At 45.0% G+C, this 12646-nt stretch overlaps 1 long non-coding RNA gene across 1 annotated transcript in view; it reads right to left on the bottom strand.

The window, feature by feature from the left end:
• Positions 1–5825: 5825 nt before the first annotated feature.
• LOC138301921 (uncharacterized) overlaps positions 5826–12646 on the bottom strand; it is a 114928-nt gene continuing 108107 nt past the window's right edge. The window contains exons 2-3 of the long non-coding RNA XR_011205165.1: positions 11761–12096; positions 5826–7889 (exon numbers count right to left, since the gene is read on the bottom strand). This is a non-coding gene — a long non-coding RNA (uncharacterized lncRNA). The remainder of the gene's footprint in view (positions 7890–11760; positions 12097–12646) is intronic.

The following is a 12646-nucleotide window of genomic DNA, read 5'->3' as shown; positions in this document are numbered from 1 at the left end:
AGCCTGCTCCTAATGGAGCCGGCGGTGTTGCGGCCGTGCGACGGGTGCAGTTGCACCCGTCGCGCTTTTCACTGTCTGCTATGCAGACAGTGCAAAGCTGGCCGGGGCCCTGTTAGGGGGCCCCTGCACTGCCCATGCCAGTGGCATGGGCAGTGCAGGGGCCCCCAGGGTCCCCAGGACACCCCTTACCGCCAGCCTCTTCCTGGCGGAGCAAACCGCCAGAAACAGGCTGGCGGTAGGGGGGTCATAATCCCCAGGGCAGTGCTGCTTGCAGCGCTGCCCTGGCGGATTCTCACCGCCGGGGCTAAAACGGTGGGAAACCGCCAGCCCCGGCGGTGCGACCGCAGCTCTACCGCCGTGGTCATAATAAGGGCCTCCGTACCGCCAGCCTGTTGGCGGTACGGAAGCCACATTACCCCTGGCGGTCTCTGACCGCCAGGGTCGTAATGACCACCTAAGACTTTAAGGACCCAAAGAATGTCATTCTTTTTTTCCTTTTCTAGTGTTAATTCGTCATCTTCAATTGTATGCATATAATTCATAAAGTACTCTTTCAACTCATGCCATTTTGTTGGCAGTACTCCTGTAGAGGCTGTAAAAAACGGGGTTATTAATTGAGGGGATGAGAAGCCTTCTCAAACATCAACCACAATCCTTGTCAGGGCAAAACACAAAAAGTCACTAAATTAACCTGTGGTAACCACTATTGTAGCTTGCCACAAAGCAGTCAGGCCTAATCTTGAATCAATGTGTGAAGTATTTATGCAGCTCACAAACAGTTATAAAGTAAAAACACAAAACAAGAAAAATCCCACACCAATTTAGAAAAATGTTGTAATAAAGAAAGTGATACCAGAATGACAAAAGTCCAATCAGTAGAACCTTAAATATGTAACTTCACAGTTTATAGATTAAATATAGCGCCTAAAAGCACAAATGCAACTTGTGGTCATCTGGTCATGCTAGACCAGGGAAAGTCACAATTTCAGGCTGACCGCAACGGACCCCAGTCTGGATTTAGAGACCAGGTTAGTCCAGCTGAAAAAGTTACCTTCTCTAAGTCCAGTGCAAACAGTTCAGTTCGTGGTGGAAGAGGCCCCAAGGAGCAGGGTTGAGCATTGCGGATGGTCATCGCTTTAGCGTGAAGAGCAGACCTGGTGTCGTGGATGGCTACCGCTGAAGCACGAAGATTTGGTTGGGTGTCATGGACAGTTGTTGCTGGTGCTTCCTGTTGACTGTCATCATGGGCTGTCTCTGCTGTAGCATAGAGTGCAGATCCCACGTTGCTGGTCCCCACTGGCTGTCACTGAAGCACCAACAGTTGGGTTCACCGGAGCTTCGCACTGGCGTTCGTCGTAGGTGGCAGAGTATCAGTGTGAATGGGCTTGTTCATGGTTGCGAAGAGCTAAAAACCTCAGGATGTAACCCTTCTTTATAGAGATGGGGACTCAGATGCCAGCAAAGTGTACAGGACCTGAATAGACACCTTTTGGGGCTCAGGGACTCACTCTAACAGAGGCCAGCAAGGCTCAGGCAGGTCCAGTTGCAGCTCTAGTCAGCTGGAAAGATGCAGAACAGGTCTCTGGAGTTTCTTATGTTCCTGTTGCTCAAACAGGAGGCCAGTCAGCTAGGCCATGGAGTCAGTCTGGTAGTTCTAGGTTCATGGAGCAAGTCCACACTTCCTTCCTCAGGCAGTAGAGCAGTCCTTCTAGCAGCAGGGCAACAGGGCAGTCTTTCTTCCAAGTGTTCTGCAGGCCCAGAAGTGATCTCATAATTTGCCCAGGAGGTACAATATTTATACCTGGTGCCAGTGGGGGGTCTCCATTAGTCTGGGGTGACAAAAACTAGGGGCAGTTTCCTTTGTGTGTGTACTGAAGGCAGCCCTTTCAAATGTAAGTGGGGTAAGGGACAGCTCCACCTCAACCATCCTGGCAGGATGCCCAATCCTGCCAACATCCATACCCACCTTATCCCGCTGTCTGGGAGAAATACATAAAGGCCAACTGTCAAGCTATTCACAGCCATGTGACGCAGGATACAGGCAACAGGCACAAAATGGTTAGGACAAGAAAACGTCAACTTTCAAAAAGTGGCGTTTTCAGAATTGTGTTTTAAAATCCAACTGTACCATTAAAGATGATTTTAAATTACAATTCATTTAGAATTCATTTGAGTGCAAACATCATTTTCCTATCTGCTCCCAGATTTATATTATCACTTATTAAGTGTAATGAGGTAACCCAATGTTATCCTATGGGGTACCAGGCCTTGCAATATTGAAAAACGACAGTAGGTGTTTTCACTACCAGAATATTTAAAACTTAAACACACATGTCCTACTTTATAAATACAATGTACCCTGCCTTGTGAGCCTTGAGGGTCTACCTTAGGGGTGACTTGTATGTAATCAAACAGGAAGATTTATACTACCAACTTAGACAGTGGGCACTGCATCCCATCAGCATTGCTACAGCCACCAGAACACTTATACATTTTGAAAATGTGGTGAGATCGTTTGAGGGTATGAAGGGACTGTTTTCAAAACCTTTTGTGCCACGCAGGACTCTTAACCCTGATCCCCCCAACAATTACTAAACAAGATGGGCAACTGACTTGAGAATAGACATCTCCTCAAAGGACTGGGACCTCCTGTAGATGGACATACCTACATTGTAGGAAGTTGGCTCTGTACATACTATTTCAAAGTAAGAAATAGTGTGCACAAAGTCCAAGGGTTCCCCTTAGAGGTAAGATAGTGGCAAAAAGAGATAATTCTAATGCTCTATTTTGTGGTAGTGTGGTTGAGCAGTAGGCTTATCAGAGGGTAGTGTTAAGCATTTGTTGTACACACACAGGCAATAAATGAGGAACACACACTCAAAGACAAATTCCAGGCCAATAGGTTTTTATATAGAAAAATATATTTTCTTAGTTTATTTTAAGAACCACAGGTTCAAAATTTACAAACAATACTTTAAATGAAAGATATTTCACTCAGGTATTCTAGGACCTTTGAATAATCACAATAGCATGTACAGTTTTGACAAAAATGGCAATAAGCTCTTTTAAAAGTGGACAAAGTGCAAAAATCAACAGTTCCTGGGGGAGGTAAGTAAATGTTAAGTTCACAGGTAAGTAAAACACTTACAGGGTTCAAAGTTGGGTCCAAGGTAGCCCACCGTTGGGGGGTCAGGGCAACCCCAAAGTTACCACACCAGCAGCTCAGGGCTGGTCAGGTGCAGAGGTCAAAGTGGTGCCCAAAACACATAGGCTTCAATTGAAATAGGAGTGCCCCGGTTCCAGTCTGCCAGCAGGTAAGTACCCCCGTCTTCGGAGGGCAGACCAGGGGGGTTTTGTAGGGAACTGGGGGGGGGGACACAAGCAGGCACAGAAAGTACACCCTCAGCGGCACAGGGGCGGCCGGGTGCAGAGTGCAAACAGGCATTGGGTTTCCAAGAGGAATCAATGGAGAGACCCGGGGGTCTCTTCAACGATGCAAGCAGGCCTGGGGGGCTCCTCGGGGTAGCCACCAACTGGGCTAGGCAGAGGGTCGCCTGGGGGTCGCTCCTGCAATGGAGTTCGGTTCCTTCAGGTCCTGCGGGCTGTGGGTGCAGTGCAGTTTCCAAGCGTCGGGTTCCTTGAAGCAGGCAGTCGCGGTCAGGGGAAGCCTCTGGATTTCCTCTGCAGGCGTCGCTGTGGGGGCTCAGTGGGGTCAACACTGGCTACTCACGGACTCGCAGTCACCGGGGAGTCCTCCCTGTAGTGTTCGTTTTCCGCAGGTCGAGCCGGGGGCCTCGGGTGCACAGTGGAAAGTCTCACGCTTCCGGCGGGAAACGTGTGGTCTTTAAAAGTTGCTTCTTTGTTTCAAAAAGTTGCAGTTTCTTGAACAGGGCCGCTGTTCTCTGGAGCTTCTTGGTCCTTTAGATGCAGGGTAGTCCTCTGAGGCTTCAGAGCTCACTGGACCCTGTTGGATGCGTCGCTGTTGCAGTTTTCTTTGAAGTAGGGAGACAGGCCGGTGGGGCTAGGGCCAAATCAGTTGTCGTCTCCGTCTTCACTGCAAGGCTTCAGGTCAGCAGTCCTCCTTCTTCTTTAGGTTGCAGGAATCTATCTTCCTCAGTTCTGGGGGTCCCTAAATACTCAATTTAGGGGTGTGTTTAGGTCTGGGAGGGCAGTAGCCAATGGCTACTGGCCCTGAGGGTGGCTACACCCTCTTTGTGCCTCCTCCCTGTGGGGAGAGGGGGCACATCCCTAATCCTATTGGGGGAATCCTCCATCTGCAAGATGGAGGATTTCTAAAAGTAAGAGTCACCTCAGCTCAGGACACCTTAGGGGCTGTCCTGACTGGGGAGTGACTCCTCCTTGTTTTCCTCATTATCTCCTCCAGCCTTGCCGCCAAAAGTGGGAGCAGTGGCCGGAGTGGCGGGCATCTCCACTAGCTGGGATGCCCTGTGGCGCTGTAACAAAGGGGGTGAGCCTTTGAGGCTCACCGCCAGGTGTTACAGTTCCTGCAGGGGGGAGGTGAGAAGCACCTCCACCCAGTACAGGCTTTGTTCCTGGCCACAGGGTGACAAAGGCACTCTCCCCATGTGGCCAGAAACATGTCTGGTGTGTAACAGGCTGGCAAAAACTAGTCAGCCCACACTGGAAGTCGGGTATGTTTTTAGGGGACATCTCTAAGATGCCCTCTGGGTGTATTTTTACAATAAAGTGCACACTGTCATCAGTGTGCATTTATTGTGCTGAGAAGTTTGATACCAAACTTCCCAGTTTTCAGTGCAGCCATTATGGTGCTGTGGGGTTCGTGTTTGACAGACTCCCAGAACATATACTCTGATGGCTACCCTGCACTTACAATGTCTAAGGTTTGGCTTATACACTTTAGGTGCATAGTGCTCATGCACATATGCCCTCACCTGTGGTATAGTGCACCCTGCCATAGGGCTGTAAGGCCTGCTAGAGGGGTGACTTACCTATGCCACAGGCAGTGTGAGGTTGGCATGGCACTCTGAGGGGAGTGCCATGTCGACTTAGTCATTTTCTCCCCACCAGCACACAGAAGCTGGCAAGCAGTGTGTATGTGCTGAGTGAGGGGTCCCAGGGTGGTATAAGACATGCTGCAGCACTTAGAGACCTTCCCTGGCATCAGGGCCCTTGGTACCAGGGGTACCAGTTACAAGGGACTTAGCTGAATGCTAGGGTTGTGCCAATTGTGGAGACAAAGGTACAGTTTAGGGAAAGAACACTGGTGCTGGGGCCTGGTTAGCAGGTTCCCAGCACACTTTCAAATCATAACTTGGCATCAGCAAAGGCATAAAGTCAGGGTGTAACCATGCCAAGGAGGCATTTCCTTACATACATTCCTACATAATATCTCTTAGAGGGAATCAGCATACAAAGTGATGCACCAATGGTACGTCACATCAACGAGGCTACAACGCATGTAGCCCTCAGCTTCCGTCCTCTGCTGGGGGTGTCACCTTCAACTGAGTAATTTTAGGCACATGTGGTGGGACTGTTCACTCAGACAGACATTCTGGAAGGGGAATTTGGGACACATCAAGGGCTCTATGGCATATCTTATCCTGGCTGATCCTGCTACTGCTGTCTTAGGGATGAGATGGTAGCTATGAGGGGGTCAGACTGGACGCTTGAAAGCAATCAAATGCTTTACCACTATAAGCTTAATGCAACAAGCCATACAAATGCTGTTTTACATTGAAAAAAGTATAAAGATTTGTAAAAAAAAAACGTTAAAAGGGAAGGTTTAGGCCTGGCAAGATGTTTATTGTGCCAGGTCAAAATGACAGTTTAAAGATGCATTACAGGCTGCTGTGGCAGGACTGACACAAATTGTAAAGTGCTACTTTGATTGGTGGCGTAATGAGAGCTGCAGCTGGGATGTCAAATAATCAATTAAGAGTACCCTGTTATAGCTCAAACATATTCAAACAATCCATATTATGTGAAAAGATTATATTGGAAATGTCAGGTTTCTTATTAGATCTCTAGTTTTGAACAACACCTTTCCCTTGTTTCAACAAGGTTAACTGTGATGAAACATCCATGAAGACCATTTATTTATTCATTTGTTTGTTTTGTAGAGCTGTACTTGTTCCATTTTAGGTACTTCAAAGGGCTGTACTTGCATGCCTCAAAGAGAAAGGGTGCCTCGTTTCATTTGGATAGAAAATTAGAGTATGATCAGTAAGGTCAAACCTTATTTGATGTCCTTCAGTTAGGGACAATTTTAAAAAGTGCAGTTCTCAATTATTTAATTACATATGCATAGCTTGCTTGGGCACACAGCTTTGGGTTTAGACCAATCAATATTCTGGGGTCCTGCATTCCATACATTCTGCACCATGGCTTAACCTTTCGAGCATTGTTAGGTGATGGTGTGTGGTGTCATTCAGCAAAGATTCTGGATTAGTGCACAGTGGGTGCTAGAGAAACCATTCTGGGCCTTCCCTGGGGTAGGCTTTGTGGACAGTGCAGAGTACTTTGAACTTGATTCCTTGATTCTTCCATCTATTATTGGTGAATGGACCATTTTTAATGATGGTTTGCTGTGGCTATCTTTGCACAGATTCACACACTTTCTGGATGTCTGATTTCTGCAACCTTCTGAGTCTGTCAATGAGTATGTTTGGCAACTCTATATATAAAATACTACAATAATGAAGGCACCCAAGAGTAACTATTTTGTGAGCTCTAACAAGCATTCAGCTTAGAAGGGAGGATTTGTCAGATGAAGGATATTTGCAAGTTCAGCCATTCGACAAATGTGTTGACTCAGAGCACAAGAAGCTGGTGTAATTCCAAGGCCTGTGAGCAGTAGCCTACTTCTGTGCCTTCCATTAACAAGTTTTAGGTTTTGACGGAGTTCATGCAAAGATATATTTTCTTCAAACAGCGGAACATTTGCTTCAGGCATAAGGTGATATTACTTGGGTTTAGTAGACAGTGTTCTAGTCAAAAGTGTACTTCACATCATTGGCATATAATTGCCATTTCTTCTTGTAATTCTTGAGCAGTGAAAGGTGAGGTATAAAGATGTTAAAGAGCAGTAAAGAAAAAAGAAGAAAAGCTGACCATCTGGCTACATCTCACATCTTTGCTTGCTTGTTGATGTTTTTTTTCCAGTATCTTAGCTGGGAAAGGGAGCAGTGAGACTAGTCTGTAATTTTTGAATATGCTGGGGCCTGCAGTGGATTTTTTGAGCAGTGGTTTGACTTTGGTGTGTTTCCAAGCATCTGGGAAAGTTGCATTGGGAAAGGAGGTGTTGAGTAGACTGATGAGTTCCTGACCGATCCTTTGGTTTTCGAGATTGAAGATGTGGTGCGGACAGGTGTCTGTGGGGGCTCCCAAGTGGATGGATGTCATGGTGGATAGAAGGTTTCAGGTGGTTAGTCTGTGGTTGGTGTTAGTTGTGGTGGCGACTCTGTTGATAAAGCCCATAGGTGTAGATTTGGGTTTGTAGTTCCTGTATATGGTTGCAATCTAGTTGAGAAAGAAATCGGCAAGGTTGTTGCACAGCTCTTGTGAGGGGAGATGTTGTTTTCGCTAGCCGTCGGGTTGGAGAATTCCTTACTGATGTTAAGGAGTTTCTTGGTGTTGTTGCTGCTGGTTTCAATACGCATGGCTAGTGCTGCCTCCTTTGTTGCTCTCAGCAGGCATAGTAGAGGTTGAGGGAAGTCTTGAAAGTTACCCTGTCAGAGGTTTCTTCGCTGGCATGCCACTTCCTCTTCAGCTGTTTGCTGTCTCGTTTAGCTGTTCTGAGTTCAGGGGTGTACCCGCTGGCCTTTTTGGAGTGTTTTCTCTGGATGATGCTTTTGATGGGGACGATGTCATTGCATTTGGTGATCCAGGTGTTGAAGTTCAGGTTGGAGCTGCAATGAGGGAAAAGCAAGGAGAAAGCAGTAAAAGTAAGGGAAAAGCAAGGAGAAGGCACACAAAAAACAGAGGAAAAAGCAGTGAAAATGAGGGAAAAGCAAGAAGGCACACACAAAATGGGGGAAAAAGCAAGGAGAAAGCAGTGAAAATAAGGGAAAAGCAAGAAGAAGGCAAACAAAAGACAAGGGAAAAAGTAAGGAGAAGGCTATTATCCATTCTCTACCAGATAAGGTTACTGAATGTAAGTTCTTTATTGCATGAATCTAGTAAATGAAGAGACAGTGGTTCACCCAGGAAGCCTTAGACATAGAATTATTGAGATATGCCATGAGGGGCATTTGGGATTGTGAAAAGTAAAAAGAAAGTAAAGGAAATGCATTGGGGGCCTGGAATGGACGTAGAAGTAGAAAGAGTGGTTTGTGATTGCCAGGAGTGTGAAATTGCAAGCAAATCACAGGTTACTTTAAGACCACCTTGGTGTCCAATTTAATGTCCTGAGATGGCTTGGGAAATGGTTGGTGTGGATGATATTAGGTCCCATTGTAGATGAGAACAGTTATATTTTGGTAGTCATGGATTATTGTTCCAAATGGCCAGAGACAGCTGTTGTGGAAAATGTAAATCTTGGTTGTATTGTGGAATTTCTTGAAGAGGTTTTCCAGCGAGAAGGTTTGCCTAAGAAGATGATAAGTGAAAATGGAATTCAGTTTAAATCGGAAGAAGTAAGTACATTTTCGAAGCGTAATGGTGACACGGGAATCAGGTAGTGTTTCAAGAGTGTAGATTGGCTAGAACACGCAAGAGGGTTGGGGACAGTGAGACTGCTCCTGCAGCAAGTTTTGATGATTGGCTCCAGGCTACACTTGATGAATTAGCACCTATTAGGGAAACAAGGAAGGGAAGGAGTAAAATATGTTCAGTGTTTTACAGAGGATTAAAAAAAATATTCAAAGACAGTGCCATAAGCAAGTAAGGAGGTAGAGATTAGACCCCAGTTTGAAGGAAAAAAATCGAAACATAAAAATCTGTCAAAGAGATATAAGATCGCTCTAAATGAAGCAAAGTCTGTTTTTTTCTCTCAGAAAATGAGGAAGAGCATAAATATTCCATGTGAACTGTTTAAAACAATAAAGATGTTATCATCCCCTCCTTTCCAACTAGACCTCGAGAACTCACAGGAGTTTTATGACAAAGTAGCATCATATTTTATGGACAAAATCCTTAATACCTTTTCTGAATTTCCAGATATAAAAGAGCCCCAGAGTGAGGAGATTGTGGAAGAAGAGTCTTCTGAGCAACCTAACAGAAACACACTAGATACTTTCTCTCCTCTTACAAGAGAGAGGATTGTTCTTTGCTAGTAAAAATTAGATCAGGCTCACCTGAAGACCCCTGCCCACCAAGAGTGCTACGAATGGCCCTTGAGGTAGTAGCAGAGGCCTTAAAGATAATTTATGAGCAGTTGTTGGTCACAGGGGAATAGCCGCAGAGTTGGAAGGAAGCCATTATTCGCCCGCTCAAATAGAAGCCAAGTGGTGATGCTAATGATCTGAAGAATCTACGAATCTCTTTACTACCATCTCTAACTAAAATATTAGAAAAAAATCTGCATAAAGAATTAGACTTTTTTCTAGGTAAGAATGAATGCCTAGACTCATCACAGCATGGCTTTAGGAACAACCACAGTGCAGAGTCCGCATTGCTTTCAGCCTCTGACTACATCAGGTGTCAGGTGGATCAGGGCGATGCAGTCATTCTCATAATGTTAGACCTGTCTGCAGCCTTCAAAACCATTTCACCCTCTTTAGTGGTGAGTAGGCTGTGGCAGCCACGACTCAGGGGCAGGGCTCTGCAACTGCTGGAATCCTTCCATAGGAACAGGACAAATATCGTCAGTTGTGGAGACTTTAGAGCTTCTCCATTTCAGCTGCCATGCGGGATGCCGCAAAAAGGATCATCCTTCAGTCTGACTCAGTTTAACCTGTACATGACTCCGCTAGCACAATTGATAAAGTCTTGGGGCTTTCAGGTGGCTTCCTATGCGGATGACACACAAATCATTGTGCTGATTGGTTAGGATTGAATGGAGGTGGCTGCAAGATTTAGATCCTGCATGGCAGAGATTAGCAGCTGGATGAAGCAAAATTGGCTTAAAATGAATGGTGATAAAACATAGGTTCTGTTTTTTGGGTCCAGTAGCTCCATTTGCAATAGTAGCTGGTGGCCAGAGGCTTGCGGCCCTCTACCCACTCCTGTGAAGGAAGCAAAGAACCTATGAATTTTTTTTACCATGAACTGACCTTTGAGTGTCATGTCATTGGACAGTTAAAATGCTGAGAAAGATCCTGCAGTTCATTCCAGAAGAGCTTAGGTTTCCTGCAGTTTTGGCACTTATCACTTAGCGCCTGGATTATTGTAATGTCCTATACTTAAATGTTGTCCTATTTTCCCTCAATAAGCTGCATCTGATCCAAAACGGGCAGTGCTTTTGGTTCTCAGGCTCCCTAAGAGCCACCCAGTGCGTGAGGTCCTTACACAGGCTCCTGATTAGGAAACGGGTTAACTTTAAAGCAGAATGCCTGGTTCATAAGGCATTGCATCAGTCCGGCTGTGGATATCTGAGGTCCGTTTTACATGGTATGCCCCCAGTAGATCCTAGAGATCAGTAGGCAACAAAAAGGTAAATAACCCCTGATTTAGGAAGGCCAGATGGAGGGGAGAACATTCTCAGTGGCAGCAGTCAGGCTTTGGAACATGCTACCGCCAGACATCAGAAGGATTGATTCACATTTGGAATTTCACAGGGAAGTCAAAACCTGGCTAGTCAGGACAGGCTAGGAGGTGTCTGGTGAAGAATTGCATCATTGTGCTGAGGGCTTTTGTCACACACCGGGCGCCCAGATCATCTTTCGGTTGTATGCACTGTACAAATGCAAATAAATAAATAAATAAAATAATGGTGTTGAACACAAGTGCACGTTGGTTTATCATCCCAAAGGTAATGGAGAAACTGAAAGATCTTACAGGATGTTTAAAGGCGTTTTGCAAAAGGTAAAAAAAGGAAATGAGAAGTGGAAATGAACAAAAATGGTTTGTATGTATTGTACTACCCCTCCCCACACTGGATTTAGCCCGTCCCCTTCTTGAAGGATACTTAGAGTTGAATGAATGAATCTAAGCAAGTCATATGGTCAGCTGAAATTCTTAGGGAAAATACTGAACGTGCACAGGGAGTATATAAGAGGCGTCTGATGAAAATTCAGGGCCGACGTATGTTTCGTTAAGAAAAAGTGAGTATGTGTGAGTTATAAAAGCGGGGAAGATTGGAATAGATTAAAGTATATTTTCTAACCCTTTAGAAGTTTTGGATGTATTTCTTAACTCTTTGAAATTAAGTGATGGAAAGGTTTAGCACTTAAGTAGAATTGCAAGGTGTAAAAATGAGAAGAAAGTAAGAAATAAAAGGAGTAAAGAAGGTGTGGATGATGGAAGCAGGAATAAGGAGGATTCTTACAGTGCAGTCACTTTGAGAAGCAAATCCGAGTGCAATATCAAACGTCCAACCTATTTGGAGAATTATGTTTTTTAACCAATTAATACTCGTTTATTATTTTTGTATTCAATGTACAGTTGTTTTATTGTTTGTTCTCTCAATATATATGTTGATCTTAATTGTTAAAGGAGGGGGAAGTGTGGTGTTGCCCTTTAATTAATCTTAAAAGTCTGTCATTTTGAACGGTAATATGTCAATATGTCGAATGGAATGTTCTGGGTGATGGATCCAAAACGGTTGAGGTTGGGGAGAAGCGACTTGTATGTGCGAGACGGCGCCGCACCATCCTGGACTGAATAAATAGTTGAACTTACCTTGTGTCACAAGTGATGTTGATTTAACATTTACTGTTTTCGTTCATCACACCTGCCCGCGAAACCCTGCTTAGCAAGCAGGTTCACAAAAAGCAGTAATGCAGCATAGCTTCTTGTTATGGGGCAGCCGAGGTCACGAGCCCATCGAGTGTTCGGATGCACAAAGCCTTTAGTATTTGTGACTTTGTAAAAATGCATGTCTTAAGTGTTTTTTCAAGAGATGCTTCTTAGCCTCTTGGGCACTGGTTCTTCAATTCAATTCGCTTTTCTGTTGTCTAGTTTTAGTTCAAGATTCTACTCTTCTTTTTGTTGAGGTTTTTTTCTGTTTACTGCATCCTGAAAAACAATAAACTACAATCATCAACCGTCGCCCACTGACACTATTTCAGCAGTAATGGCCCCGACCTCACAGGTAAAATATGCTTAGTCAAATTAGCTATTAAAGGGGGAGTTGAAAAGCAATCTGCGGAACTTGCAAGCAACAACAGAGGGATAGCAGTTTCTATTGCAACATTCTACCGTACCCTCCCAGAAAACTTACCTGGCCATTGGCCACATCTTACAAATACAGAACGTGACAGACATACTTTTTACAAGCTTCTAGAAGACATCCGGTGGACTCACATATAAGTGTTTGGAGCTGAACCCACACCACTGTGACTGGATTGTTTGCTACGACACCTGTACTCAGCTAACCATTTATTCAAACAGCCGCTGCCAGCCCGGCAAAGTGTCACGCATCTTGCATTAGAATAAAGCATATCCGGTCATTTTCCGGCATTACCGCAATGCCTGAGATTGTCACTCAAAAGAATCATGCCCATCAGTGCAGTAAAACCTTCTTGTTCCAGGTTCTCCCTTTGCTAGGTAAACTCTGAATAGTGTT

This window comes from Pleurodeles waltl, chromosome 6 (genome assembly GCF_031143425.1).
Source record: "Pleurodeles waltl isolate 20211129_DDA chromosome 6, aPleWal1.hap1.20221129, whole genome shotgun sequence".
Classification (NCBI taxonomy): domain Eukaryota; kingdom Metazoa; phylum Chordata; class Amphibia; order Caudata; family Salamandridae; genus Pleurodeles; species Pleurodeles waltl.
The sequence above is the reverse complement of the archived record's forward strand: the minus strand, read 5'-3'. Positions and strand labels throughout refer to the sequence as shown.